General features: G+C 37.6%; 2 long non-coding RNA genes across 15 annotated transcripts in view; one reads left to right on the plus strand and one right to left on the minus strand.

Annotated features, from left to right (window-relative positions):
- On the plus strand, positions 1 to 13,674 carry LOC138032087 (uncharacterized). 3 transcript variants are annotated; one of them, XR_011128260.1, is made up of 9 exons: positions 1 to 143; positions 3,488 to 3,607; positions 4,143 to 4,220; positions 4,920 to 4,985; positions 6,820 to 6,942; positions 7,975 to 8,140; positions 8,995 to 9,159; positions 9,645 to 9,728; positions 10,668 to 13,674. It is a non-coding gene; the product is annotated as an uncharacterized lncRNA (long non-coding RNA). The 3 variants fall into 3 exon arrangements; XR_011128261.1 differs by having other exon boundaries at positions 7,979 to 8,140; XR_011128262.1 differs by lacking the exon at positions 7,975 to 8,140.
- The window catches only part of LOC138032088 (uncharacterized), a 25,649-nt gene continuing 24,003 nt past the window's right edge, over positions 13,579 to 15,224 (minus strand). For 7 of the 12 annotated variants that reach the window (XR_011128268.1, XR_011128270.1, XR_011128269.1 and 4 more), the window contains 2 exons: positions 14,368 to 14,466; positions 13,579 to 13,832 (listed from right to left, as the gene is read on the minus strand). This is a non-coding gene — a long non-coding RNA (uncharacterized lncRNA). Of the gene's footprint in view, positions 14,467 to 15,224 lie in introns of all 12 variants that reach the window. The other 5 variants (XR_011128274.1, XR_011128273.1, XR_011128265.1 and 2 more) reach the window with 2 other exon arrangements.

Here is a 15,224-nt window from a genome sequence, read left to right on the forward strand (position 1 = left end):
TGGCGGAAGGAGGGTCCACAGCGAAGGAAGTGGCAATATGTGATTAATATACCTTGCTCCCGATCCTAAGCCTTAGTCTGTTAAGCTTTCTGAACGTAAAGGTTGAGATTTCTCCGCCGACAAGAGTTCTATCGAGACAACCGGTAAGTCAAATATTCATTGTTATGCAGCTATCTCGTAGTTACGAAAACAAGGAATGACCTACAATTACAACGACTTACAGTGATCTACAATGACCTACAATGAGGTAAATTACAAGCTAAAATTTGCTAATGACCTACAACGAGCTACAATGAGAGTCCTACGTACAACAACCTACGGTGATCCACAATGAGCTACAATGACCTAAAATGAGGTACATTACAAGCTAAAATTAGCTTATGACCAACAACGAGCTACAATGAGAGTCCTACAATGGCATACAATTGCGCTACAATGACCTACAGTGATCCACAATGACCCACAATGGGTTACAATGACCTGCAATGACCTACAATGACCTAAAATGAGGTACATTACAAGCTAAAATTAGCTAATGACCTACAATGAGAGTCCTACAATGGTATACAAAGAGCTACGTACACTGTACAATGACGTACAGTGATCTACAATGACCCACAATGACCCACAATGAGCTACAATGAGCTATCATGGCTTATTTAAATGGCTTAAAATCAAAGAGAAAGACAAGAGGATCAGGGTGAAGAGTTTGGTGAGCAGAAAACATCCCTTATGCATTGTCACTCACACAACGCGTTTAGTCCATTGCATGACAGCCCAAATGACGACAGCAATTACACACATGGCCTTGAAGGCAGAAACAAACTGCAAAAAGACCCTTGCATGGTTTTCCTTTGTTTTAAAGCTAAAAATAATGAAAATGTACAAAATATATATCAAGGCTTTGCTTAGCAATGATAACGTCTTAATTAGAGCAGGAAAAAATGAAGAGAAGATTACATGTATAAATTTAAAGTTAGTTTTCCCACAATGTTTTCTTTGGTTCAGAGTGCACCATGAAAAATTTCAACTTGCTCAGCAACGAGGTTTTGATTAGTTCAAAGCACAGAGTGGAATGTTTTTAACCTTTGTACTGCAAACATGCTGCAATGCCCTTGGAGCTGCAAATTATCCCTTATTTTAGCTCATTACAGGTCGTTAGTTTATTTTAGCTCAAATTGTAGGTCATTGTAGGTCACTGTATGCAGATCGTCGTACATAGGTCATTGTACATACATGTAGTAGATCATTGTAGTATGTCATTCCTTGTTTTAGTAACTACGGCAGCTATTGACGAGATGAGATGGGTACTTTGATCAGAAACAACAATTTGGAGTCAAACTTCCCAGCCCTTGGGATAAGAATTCAATTCAAAGTTCACCACCTTGGGACCACCTTTAAATTTATGAGTCAACACCACCTTTTTGTTCGGAGCTGGTACATGTATTTTTTACAGGTCACTGTTTTACCAATACAGAAAGTACCCTTAACATGCATAAAGGTAGCCTGTAAGAAGGCTCAGCAGGCTAGCATAAAGGTTAACCTTAGGCCTAATTAGGCCTAAACAAAAGTTTTTGGACCTAAGGTTACATGGTTACATGTAGCTCTTAACAATGTTTAGGATACTTTCTGTATTAGTAAAACAATGACCTTCAATGTGTGACCTGTAAAAAAAATACCAGCCGCTTTTTACATGTAACCCTGTGAGAGCCATCTTTGACTTTAGGTCACATAAAGATTGGAGATAGAACCTGGGCATCCTCGTAAGAGAATAACGTAATATTATTCCTTTTAATAGACGTTTCTCACCATCTAGAGCTGAAAAAGAACAGGAAGGCCTAGAAACACTAGTACCTGCTTCAGGTACTGGTCCCCCCCCCCCCCCACCCTCCCTCCTCAAAAACCAGCCTATGATTTGATATAATTAAACCCATTGACACCTGAACTGCCCTGGGCCACCCCCACTGATGAATAAAATTGTCTTTCATTAAACAGAGTAAAATCTGTTAAGTCCCACTCTTTATAGGAGTCAATGGGATGAGGGAGGGGACATTTACAGTAAACACATTTAACCCAGTTTTTGAGTGGATGTTAACCCTTTGACACCCGCACCACCCTGGACTGCCCTTATTGACAAGTAAAATCGTGTAGTGTTAGGGCCGATTTACACGGTACGATTTTGTCGCATGCGACATCGGCTTACGACAGGCCCACGACATGATTTACGATTGTTGTGTACGTCAGAAAAAATGTTGTAGCATTTTAAAACATGTCTTAAAACGCTGTGACAATCGTGAGGAATGTCCTGAGCTTGTCGCATGCGACAAAATCGTATCGTGTAAATCGACCCTTAGACAGAGTAAAATCTATTAAGTCCCACTTCTACCACTCCTACTGACTGAGCTACAAACAAGGTCAGACAGGGGCAGGTCATGGGAATTTAAGATTTCAATGTTACGGCAATGAACATGTACAAAACAACAATTAGCCGTGCAGCACTTATATTTCAACAGACTCAACTATTAGAGGGTAATGTGAAGTGCTAGTTTTCTACCCAATATGAACCATGTGAGAGTTAGCCCTACTAATGGAAATGGGCCCACACAAAGACAGAGAAGAACTTTGATCAGGGTGGGAATTGAACCCACCACTGCTCTACTGACTGAGCTACAAGGTCAGGTACATTTTCATTGCTGTGACATTGACATCTTACAATGTAAATTCCCATGACCTGCTCCTGTCTGATCTTGTAGCTCGGTCAGTGGAGCAGCAGTGATCTAACCCAAAGGTTGTGGGTTCAATCCCCACCCTGGTCAGAGTTTTTCTATGTTCTTTGTGTGGGCCCATTTCCATTAGTAGGGCTAACGCTCACATGGTTCATATGGGTAGAAAACTAAGCGCTTCATATTAATAGAGTTCATTATCATTAGATTATTATCATAATTAATTTTTTTTTCACAGCTTTATTGGGTATAGGAACTCGTATATCTTGTACATAATTTAACAAGAAAAAAATCTAAGTATATAATATTTATTCATGAAGACAACAGGAAAGCAAAAAAAAATGCACCCAGTGGGGCAGGGGTGCACGGAAAAGATGCTTGCAAGGCACTGCCCTAAAACGGAGAATTTTTTGATTCAATTGAACTGCTGAATGGTGCTGTTACACTGGACAAGGCTATTGAGGCCTTGTTCTATTTGTATGGTTCATTTTATTTCACACTGGTTATTGTATTAAAGTTGTTAATAAAAAGTTATGAATCAAAATCTAAAGTTCTATTGAATAATTAAGTAAATTACAGTACTGTTACCATAAATACAGTACGAGATGTGTGGGGGTGGCCAAAGTAGCATATGCTTTCAAGTTGGCCACCAAATGTAGTGCAAGGTGTTTTAATGTGCTACTTTGTAGAAACCAAGCTTCCTAACTAGGTATTTTGTTCCACTTGACTCATTTCATTTTCTTGCTTTTTACCGTTCTTTACAGGTTCAACTGCTTTTGGACATGTATAGAGCGTACTTTGCCCAATTGTTTATTCGTAAACTTGTTCAAGTCCAAACTTACTTGGAATATCCAAACACAGTCGAAATTAACTTCCTAACAAAGGTAATGTCAGAATCTCTTATCCTTTGTAAGGGTCACAGAGTAGTTGTGGTAAGCCAATCACATTCTCCATTTTTGGTATTGAAGTGTTGTGAGAGCCAACAACATTACTAGTTGTAGTGAAATCTACTCAATCACAAGACACAAACAGACAATCATGTTTATCAGCCTCCTTTCTTTGCTACTATGCTCATTTAAAAAACTGCTACCATGTACTCTAATCATTATGTATAAAGTTCAAACTTCAATATTTAATTAATTGCTAACAAATTGAAACAAACTCAGGTAGGAGGCAAACTACATGAACCTGCAAGGGGCTTGAGACAAAACATTGTAATTTATTTCGCAGGCATCTGGTTGAGATTTATCGCTTTAGATTTAAGTTGGATAAATTGGACTTGGACTGCGTTCAAGGGTGCATTGTTGACATCCATTGAAACATCTCTAAGCTGACGCCTGGGGTTGTTCTCTCTGGTGTCTGTTGGGACAAGGTTGATAGAAGTATACTGATCTCCAGTGCCTCAATATATTTTTTTAGGAGTGCTTATCCTGGTGAGGTCATTAACCAAGACAGCAAGCTTCTTTGAGCTGTGGACAAGAACAGAACAATACCAAGGTGGGTTCTTGCTCAATAATTTATTAGTCTTGCTCTACATTTTCAAAGCTCAACAAGAGCCATATAAATTCTTTACAGAGAACTTGCTCCCAGGTTTAATCCCCGGAATCCGGTATAAAATCTGCAAACATACAAATGTACATAACATTGTATATGTATATCAGTTGAGTTTGTTGCTTCTCTATCCTGCTCTGAGATCAGAGAGATTTTTTCTCTGTGTGCATCAGAGGAACAACAACATTAATATGTAATTTGATCTGCATTAATTTGATTTGATTAGACTCACAGTCTTCCCATTAACATTATTATTAGTGCTTGTATGTATATACCACTTATGCCTCATCAAGCTTTAAAGTTATTATAATTTATTAGACAAGTGTTATTGTTATTATTTTAAAGATATTATATTTTCTGCATAGTCCTGCCATCTTTAAGTGCTGGGAGGGCAGTAATTTCCTTGGGAATGGCTTTGGGGGATTGGATTATTCACAAAATGGAAAGCAATTTACTTAGAAATGTAGTTCCCTGTGATCAATGTCTAATCTCTGTAAGTAGTTACTCCTTGATGTTGATGTTTCTAATAATTATTTGGATATATTTTCCAAGCTCATAGTTAATGTATCCCAGACTTCAATTTTGAAACCCGTATTTTTTTGTATTTTGGTTTATAATTGTATTCATTTTACATTGTTTTCGAAGGGAAATATGGCAGCATGGAAGCTGTAGCTGCAGGTAGTTAAAAGGGCAAGCAGGCCTTATGCTAAGGTAAGAGGCATCTCAGCATTTAACCACTTAAGACGTAGCTGATTCTACAGTTCATTATTCAACAAAAATATATCCTTTGAATTGAACAATCAGGATGATGGAAAACTCTTAAGAAAGTAAGGTGACTCTATCTATATTTTGCAAAGATGAGAACACTTGTTCTTTAATGGTGGTAATTTTCAAATTACAGGATTTTAGTTGTCTCTCAAGGACACTTAATGACTTGACAGAAATTAGCAGGAGTGGAGGTGGAAAACTTGGGGGGGGGGGGAGGGCCATGAAAAATATAGAGAGTGGAAAAAAGGGAGGGTCACAAGAAATTAAGCCATTGTGATCATAAAGGGATGCTTTAAATATGTTATAACATGAATACAAACCAAATAAAATATTTCCTGCCATTTAAGCAAGATACAGTAAGCTATTGAAATTTTTGAACACTACCTTACGGAAAATCTGCAGCCCCCTGCTTATTTCTAATAATTCCCTCATTGAAAGTTTTTTTTGCTTTTTTGCACGACTTGTTACATCTTAAACATGGCAATGGTGTTTTCCCAGAGACTGGAGCTTGAATTTTAAATTTGATGAGCAACCCTTTTTGTAGGTTCCTCTTGGATTTTACTAGCTAGGCAAATCCGTTTGAATCTAATCTTATTCAACCAAGCACAAAACAAATTTACCAATGGCATTATTCGGTGAAGGTCATTAGCTTAAAAAATATTCTTTCTTGACCTCTGCTGTGTATATTTAGTCTTTGAATAGCGTTATTGCATCAAAGTGAAGGAAACCTTACTTGAAAAAAATGAGAACTATGACTCATCGGACAAACAAAACGTACACATTGTGCATGAGTACAAATATTTTTGCAATATCGTTGTGACGCGTAGTAAGCTAGTGTTTCATTTGGCAACTGTGCCAGTGCTTTTCCTTCTGTGATTGTTGTCAAGCATGGAAATTTCTTAAGAAATAATCAATGGTAGCAATTATACATGAAGAGTTATAACGTGAGTAGTGTTGAAAGCAACAAGGTCAGTTTTGCAAACTTTAGTGGGTGTCTTTGTCACATTTCTCAGCAGAAATGGAAGTAGGTTGCTGAACACTGCCTTGCTCAGATACATTTTAAAGAGTAAAGGAGAGGAAGGGTGCACAGTGGCAAGCGTAACTAAAGTGAATTGAGCAGTTTCCTTTCATTTTGAATTAATTTACAGTTTTTTTAATGATCATTTTATAAAATTAATGCTTCTCTTTCGAAAACAGTTTCACTCAGGTGCCTCGACTAGCAAAACATGTTAACTAATCAAAATCTTCAGGTGTAACCAATAGTCCCCATTAATTAAACCCCACCCATGAGGGTTTTAACTCAGGGTACCTACTGGTATTTGCTCAGTTTATACAATTGTAAATATGTTACCCAAGGAATCAAATGACATTAAGTTTTGTTTTGATTACAAAGACCAGTTCAGCTGTTTATCGTTACTTCGGTACTGGAGTTTATAGTGGACATTTTGTGATGTCAATAGACCAATTTCGATTATATTAAAATTCAGTCCAAAACAAAAGGCATCATCTCGAGGCTGTGGAGAATAAACTCATACAAAACCTTTTATTTATTCCCCAGAGCCTCGCGATGATGTCTTTTGTTTAGGACTGAATTTTAATATATCGAAATTGGTCTATTGTTTGCATTCTTTTAAACGAGAGATGTTGAAGTTGGGGAGAAGAGCAAGCCTGTGACACTTTGTGAAGTATTCCCTTACACAGATCGCCTACATTGAAACCAATAGTTGGGAAGTATTTTTTTGTTTTAACTGTTTTATTTCGTTTGTTTTCACTGCAGATTTGTCTTCAACTAGTTAACGAGCATAAGAAGGATGGAACAGCAAAACATTCAAACAAGGAAAGAAGCGCAGAGGAAGGACTCACTACTATGTTACATAGTTTTGGTGGACATTTAATTCAGGTAGCCAAACATAGCAATTCTAGTTTAGGTCAACATTCAATTTGTCACCTGATTTTCTTTCTGGCGGTTGTAAACCGGAATAAGTCTTACTCATTTTGCATTGTTAACCGGAAATAAGTATCTCATATCCAACCCCTGTCGCTCGTTTCGTGATCGTTTTTCTTCTTACTTCCTTTGTTAACCGGAAGTAAGTCAGCCCCCTTTTGTGTTGGTGCCCACTAGCCCATGGCCACATGGATAGATTCGGTATTCAAATATAAACGAGGGTTCTCTTGTTCCCTCGTTCGTATTTGATTTGTGCCTCCCGGCCTTGGGGATGAGTTCCCCCCTCCCCCCCAAGGGGTTTTGCCTCTCTTAACCTAGTTCTTCACGCAGCCAAAATATCACTTTGGGATGCAGGACCGCGAGTAATCTGGACCCGAAATTACAAAAAACCAGCAGGCCAATCTCTTACCCAGAGTCCTCGGCATTTTTGGTCAGCGGTTGAGTGCCCGGAGGACTCTGGTGTAATGGACTCCATTTTCCCAGAAAACGTGGTTTCCGGCTTTATTGCGCATGCTTGAGTTTAAACGGAAACAGAAAAGAGAGAGCATTAAACAGTAGAAATGGCGGGTTGAAAGTGTTCGAGAAACAATTTTAGCCTTAATTAAACACCATAAAAGAAACTGGAGAAATAATTGGCTGTAAGAGCGTGTGAAGATGAAACTTCTGACTCTTTCGGTTCGCGTATTTTCTACTGTTTTAGCGTCCAGTCCATAGTGCAAGCAACACGATCGACACATTTTTGTGGAAACGACACCAATGTCCTCTTCTACCACAATTTTTTTTCCCGTAATTCTGAATGGCTTCGACAAGAGCTTCTTCCGCGGATTTCTCCCCAAAGAGACTGATGTAATGTTTTCCCGCCGTACTTTTGCAAAAACAACAGTAATCAGTTTTTAGCAGCGTGGGAAAATTGCTGTGTGGTATAAGACATACTGCAAACCCCGTCGTTTTATTATTTTTGTGATTTATATATTATATATTTCTAAGGTAGAAAAACAAAGAGAGAGGTTTGTCGGACTGCCATTGTTATGCAAGCGACGAATCAAAAAAGTAGTTTAATCACCCGCTGACCAAAAAGCCCGAGGACTCTGGGTACGAGATTGCCAGCAGGCAGTTGGCATTCTCTACGTCTGACTGCGGGGTCCGGTAGTGGGTGAGTAAAGTAGTAATCCATGTTGAGTGTTGGTCCTTCGTGAGAGCAAATCTTCCTTCCGTTTTAAATTATCCTACATCAATTCACCTTTGATGCTAGCAAATTTGCGTAAGTAAAGTCGAGTTAACCTTGCGTTGAACAATTTATCGAATTCAGAACTTTCCTTCAAGTTAAGAAGACAAATAAGACTTAAAATAAGAAACGTTTCGTTCACGACACTTATTATTTTTTTATTTTTTATCCTTCCTTTGTACATTAGTGTTTCCTATCTGGCAGTTCGCTGGAACGCTTCCAATTTTGTTCCCTTACAAACAACCGAAGTCCCTCATACTGAATCGAGAAATGAATGCTTTTGAATAGGTTCAAATAGTCGGATATAGTTTTTGTGATATGAGCAGGGCTAAATTGTTTTAAAATTGTGGACGTTTGCTAGTTTTCATGGTGTGATAGTCGTACGTTGAGCTGACTTTGAAACACTTTAAATTTTCTTCTTTTTCATTTTTACGTATCCCTTTTTTTATCACAAATTGCAAAAAAAGGGTCCTTTTGGAAGAAAACGTTTATTTCTTGAAGTATTTCTTCTGGTCAGTGCTTACCGTACGCAAAATAATTTTTCTTATTTCGATTGTTGTACAATTTATTCATTTGGTTACCAAAAGAGTCATCTTGTTTTTTTGGCACCTGAATTTGGTCTTTGTGCATAATTAAGAATTCCTTTGTACCTCTGGGACAGGTTGCACCGATAAAAAAGAGTGTCTTGCTTTTTTAACACGTTTGTGCTGAAATGATACTTTTGATCCGGAGCAGCGTATGATAATATTTTAATCCACATCTATTCTCGTTTCCCATTGCAGTAACAAGGCGTTCTTATGAGCATACAGTGCAGGGACGAGTTGAAGTGCTGTAGGACGGATAATTTGCTGTTCTTTGAAGCCCGCTTAACCAGTGAACCTACATGACTCTTTGCCAGCTTTTTGACTTTTAGCGGTGAACACGTTTATGACAGGATTGACTCGACGGTAAGAATTTTCAAATGGTTTATACGTGGAGTTTCGGTTTTGACCTCTAGTAGTTAACTTACGTGTTTGTCTTGGAAGAGGAACAAGTTTTGAAGTTTTGGAGACCGCTTTCTGGAAACCTACTTGATTAACTTAACCTTATCATTGGGATTTTGACGTCGCACCTGTGATCAATTTAAGGAGAACTACAAGGAGTGATTTTCTCTATCCGGTGATGGTATTTTTGCCCAGAGAGACTTCAAGATGCCAGTTAATATTAGGATGATTTTAACTCATTTATTCCTGCAAAGATTTCAACATTTTCGGGCGCAAATTCCGCGCGAATCGAAAGGATCCGGAGTTTGAGTAGCCAATCAACGCGCGCGTTCATCGCTCTCCACTGTTTTAGTATACATGCATACTAAAACGATATATTCCTACATCACCAATTATTTTGTAATCGTAACAGTTTGATGTCTAACTTTTCAAACAAATTCTTTTTGTAGGCCTGTGACTTTCTCATTCTTCGTGACGACACCATGGACGAAAGTTGGCTTATCAGTAAATAGCACTGAGTCTTTCCAATGCAGGTAAAGGACCAAGCCATAAATAGTTGTTTTAGACTGGAGTGGTTTATCCGAAGGTCTGCACAACTTTCAATTTGTTTCAGAAGCTCAAAAAGTATATAAATCAATATCCTTAAAAGACAGTTGTGTCATCGGCTTATTGGTGAATTTTAATGAGTGCGTTTTATTAATTTTCGATCCCCTTTCTTTTTTCTTTATCCTTTCCTCTCTTTTCTATAAGACATTTTGCTAGTATTATTCTAACACTTTCGCCGTTTTATTTTCCTCCTTTTATCCTGTTTGACTAGAGCTGATAATTAAACTAAAAGGCAAAACCTTCTCATGAGGAATAGCTACGGCCTTCGTAGCAATTTTATACGAGTCGTTTAAGAGGGAATTTGGCAGCCAGTTCAAAGATTTGGTCTTTATTTTGGGTGTTGATGATAGAACGTTACGTCTTTGCGAGATTGACAGAGATCCGGTTTAAAAACTGTCTCTAAGTTTGGGCGGCAAGACGGGGGGGGGGGGGGGCGCTTTATCATCGCATTTTTTACCACATTCTTTATTCCTTTAATCCAAGGGAAGATATCGTATTTTTTACCACCACATTTTTTTCCTTTAATCCTTAGATTCCCATAGAAAAGTCGGTAATCCCTCATCTCATTGGAACAGTGATAAAACGTTCGAGATATCTCCGAAGATATAAAATTTGCTCTGCAATAAATTTTGATCTATCACTCAAATACGAAAAACTGTGCCTCCGAATCTGCTTCAGGGGATCTTTGCCTAACATCATGTTACCACACCTTCATTTAGCGAAAAAATGCAAATGCACATGAGAATACTTCCCCCCCCCCCACCTCCTCCCCCCCCCCCCAACTCACAAAGAAAAGAAATATCAAGAGTTCCTTGTGTTTGGCTAATAGTACCTTACAAGTTGTTTTTCATTTGCTTTCGTTTCAGGTGCCGAGAAGATTTTAAAGGAAAAATAACTGTCCCACAAGAAAGCAAAGCAAAACAAGACGAATTCAGACCATAAAACTTTCACCCAAGAGCGACCCCTTGAACAAAGGCTCAAGGTTCACGAGATGCGCTCTCATCTCATGAATGCTACACGTGTCGATCAACCTTTCCCACGCGTACTCGACGCGAGAAGCGTGACCCCCAATTACCCCTCTCCACTTCCTGGTATTACCAATTCCACTTACACCCGTGCTAATACTTTGTATTTCTTTATATCGTTGCGTTTTCTACCCGCGCGTACGATTTGAACCTAAGGCCACTCCTCGCAAGTTCCCGCAACAAGAAGGGAATCATCCTAAATTTCCTGTAAGGTGGTTCAAACCAGTTTCAACACGTTCAAGAAAACTTGTTATTAGAAGGATTGATACTACAACAGCAATGTTATAGTACCGTGTGAAACACCAATTATTGCTGAACAAGATGCAGTCATTTTTGTGGCGTAACAAGTTACCATGGCAACAAGTAAGCCTTGGTAAAACAACCCATATTTTGGCTTTAGTTGCCCATATCTGAAAAACGAACTTGGTGACCCCAATTTTTTATTGCTCAAAAGTGATTGGCAGGCCAAGATGAAACTCTCTGCAAAGTTAAAAAATATTATATGCAGCGGATTCAGAGCTACCTTAATTTTCAATCAATTAAGGTGGCTCTAACTCTGCTCCACAGAATTTTTTCAAACTTTGCAGAAAGTTTCATTCTGGCATTCTGATTACATTTCAGAAGGGTCACCCACTTCGTTTTTTAGATATGAGCAGCTTAAACCCAAATATGGGGTGTTTGTAGGGCTTTCCTGTTGCCACGGTAACCTCTTACGTCACAAAAATGACCGCATCATTTTAGCAATAATTGGTGTTTGATATGGTACCACAACATTGCTTTTAAGTGATAGAGTGTTGAAGTGTCAATCCTTCTAATAAGAACGTTTCTTTCAAGTGTTGAAACTTGTTTGAGCTACCTTAAATCCTTCTATCTCTTAAAGTGCACCTAAGCTCAAATATTTTTCGTTTCTAATTTCAATCTCTCCACCAAAAGCAAACATATTTTCCCATTTGTACCTCCAAATTTTGCTATTTGTGTGCCACGTAAGTTACGAAAAGTTAGCAAAACAGGTAATCATTTGGACCCACGACCGAGCTGTCGGAAGCATGGGTCTGTTGTCGATTTTACGTTACAAACTGGTTTGCAATTCTCTATTTTCGAATTCCACATAATACACTTTGTTTGCCCCCCAAATTTCGCATAAAACCATTGTTTTCAAATGCTCTTGGGAATATGCAGTGTCCCCTGGAGCATTTGAAAACAATAGTTTATGCAAAATTTTGGGGGCAAACAAAGTGTATTATGGGGAATTCGAAAATAGAGGATGCAAACACTCTTTGTAAACGTGAATGCAAAGCAGTTAGTGATGTAAAATTAAGAATAGGCCCCTGCCTCTCACAGTACGGTCGTGGGTCCATATGACTGCCAGTTTTACCAACTTTACATGGCTTGTGCGACAAATGAAAAGCAATATTTCGAGGTGAAATTTGCTTTTGGTGGAAAGAATGATCTTGGCAACCAAAAAATTTTGCCTTTAGGTGCACTTTAAACGAACTCGGTAACCCCCCTTATCGTGATAAAGATGCATCTCTGCAAAGATGTTAAACTTTCTCTGAAGTGAATTTGGAGCTTGTACTCAAGTATTTATGGAAAACTTAAAGTGGCTCCGAATCTGCTCCAGAGAGTCTTTCGTAACTTGGCAGAGTTTCATCTTAACCACACTGAAATTCGGGACGCCTGAACGGGATTCGAACCCATTCGATTCTGGTATAATACTTCAATGGGATTCAAACCCCAACAAACTGAGACAGAAAGCAACACAGTTGGGAGCAATGAATAAAACGTACGTATTAGAAGTAAGGGATATAGACAAAAGTTGGAAGTGTTCCTTGCACATATCAGGACAATTTAAGCAGTTGCGTCTTGTACAGACTTAAATTGTCCTGATAAGTGCAAGAATAACTTCAAATTTTTGTATATAAACGGCACTTCTAATATGTACGCTTATCTCTATCAGTTTTAAAAAAGGACCAACTCGTATAGAAAGCCACACACTTAACTTAAGAGCAATGAATAGACCTTATTGATAAATGGTGGCCAATTTATAATTCTTTTGTCGAAGTGCAAATTAGCCTACCAAGCCTCGATACCATACAGTGAATTGAAAAGAATTCTTGCTCTAAAATGAGGCTTGGTAGGCTAATTTGCACGTGGACAAAAGAATTATAAATGTGACCACCATTTATGAATAAGGTCTATGAAACGTACGTATTAGAGGTGCGGGATATAGACGAAAGTTAGAAGTGTTCCTTGCACATATCAGGACAATTTAAGCAGTTGTCTCTAATAAAACTGACTTAAGTTGTTGTGATAAGTGCGAGAATAACTTTTAATTTGCGTATATAACAAGCACTTCTAATATGTACGCTTATTTACATCAGTGACAAAATGACCTTAAGATATAATCATTAAATATGCACATATGTGGACAATTTTAGCAATTGTCTCTTATAAACACCTGAAAACTTCAGGCGGCTTCAAGGGATTCAAACCCATTTGTTGCCGGTGCAATGCTCCAACGGGATTCAAACCCAAAAAAACTGGGACAGAAAGCAACAGTTGGGAGCAATGAACAAAACGTACGTATTAGAAGTGCAGGATATAGGTAATAGCTGGAAGTGATTCTCGTACTTATAAGGACAATTTAAGCAGTTAAGAGTACTTAAATTGACTTCTAATATGTACGCTTATTTATAAATATCAGTAAGTTAATGTTTCTTTCAGTATAACTAATTAACTTGTCAAGAACCACTTTTACATATGTAATAAACCATATTTAATATCAAATACTTTTGTAAAAACTACTTACATTGTAAATTCATAGGAAGAAAATAAAACTTAAATGAAATACATTGTTTCATTCCTTGTTACAACAACGAAAAATCTACTCCAAAACCTTACTTGACACATACATTTACATCAAAAACAGTGCCAAACCCTCGTTGACACTTATACTTAGTACACTAAGGGAAAAAATTTTCTCCACATTCCAAATCAACAATTAACCTGTAACGAAAATACATACAACAAAAGAATTACAGTTCTCAGATAAAGAACATACAAACCAGGAAACAGAGATAATTGAAAACGCAGCTAAGAAAAAAGGAGAAATAGAAAGGAATAACACACCATTAAAAACGAAAGATATTCGCAAACAACGGAGTTACAATCTTGACAAAAAGACAACTGGGAATAACTTATATTCCATTACAAAAACAAGAAACACCATAATTTTTAGGAATTGTAATTGAAAACAAATCATGTACTGGGTACTAAACGCGTCCCTAACGGACATCTGCTCCAACAAGCCGCAATTGACCAATCACGACAAAGTTAACTTTCAACACTGAGGGGAGATAGCCTTAGTCTGCATTTCAAATAACGGGCTTAAATTCTTACCAAATTTCTATAAACGGAAGGGGGCAGGTGTAAAAATAAAAATTTAGAGAGCAATACACCAACAACATCGGCAACGCTGTCTGTATAATATCCCGGACGAAAAAAATGCTGGAATTAAAAAGGACAGCAATGTCATACTTACAATAATTTCAACACCCGGGACTTTTTTAATGGCGAAGACAAATGCTGCTGAAGTTACAGTGTGCATTACAAAACTCAAACATTCAATACAGTAACAGTCCTGCAAGAGAATAGCAAATGAAAGTCATCACAGAATTATATGTATATTAACAAACTTGATTACATTCTTCCTTTATCAACAGCTCACAACCCACAACAAAAATCATTTCATGACTTCAACATGCAACGCCCTTAATAATATATACATACAATAACAGACCATCAAAAGAGATTCAAGGCACATAAATATTGCCTTCCTATACTAACTACATTCAGTGATTAAAAATGGTGCAACAAACAGATATATTCCCCCACTATAGGAAAGAACAACTGTCACCTGAACACAATTTATCACAAAACACATCAACTGCCTCGTAACTAAAAAGGCCTACTTGTAAATCACAATGATGATACGAGAAAATTATGTCCTTTTAATAATATTTACAGGGTAAACATTTAATATCACTGCCTGCCATACAGTACTAATCAAGTGAAAAAAATTATAATTTTTGGCACAAAAAGAAACAAAATACAAGCAACATATCTACATTTTATATAGAGACAAAAAATCTATTATTCCAACTATGTGGTTTTCAGAATTTGTACTATAAGGATTAAAAGTACTTCAATTAACAGAATACAAGATTAGTAGACACTCCTATTTGAATCAGGAAATAAATTGAATTTAAATTTTCCATGCCCATATATACATGTAAGCCATACACTGTGGATCACTACAACGATGGCCAACCCTTATAATTATGTGTACTACAATGCTGAAGTAATCCACTTTATGCACACTCTCTACTAGTAGCTAGT

This window comes from Montipora capricornis, chromosome 14 (genome assembly GCF_036669925.1).
Source record: "Montipora capricornis isolate CH-2021 chromosome 14, ASM3666992v2, whole genome shotgun sequence".
NCBI classification, from domain to species: Eukaryota; Metazoa; Cnidaria; class Anthozoa; order Scleractinia; family Acroporidae; genus Montipora; species Montipora capricornis.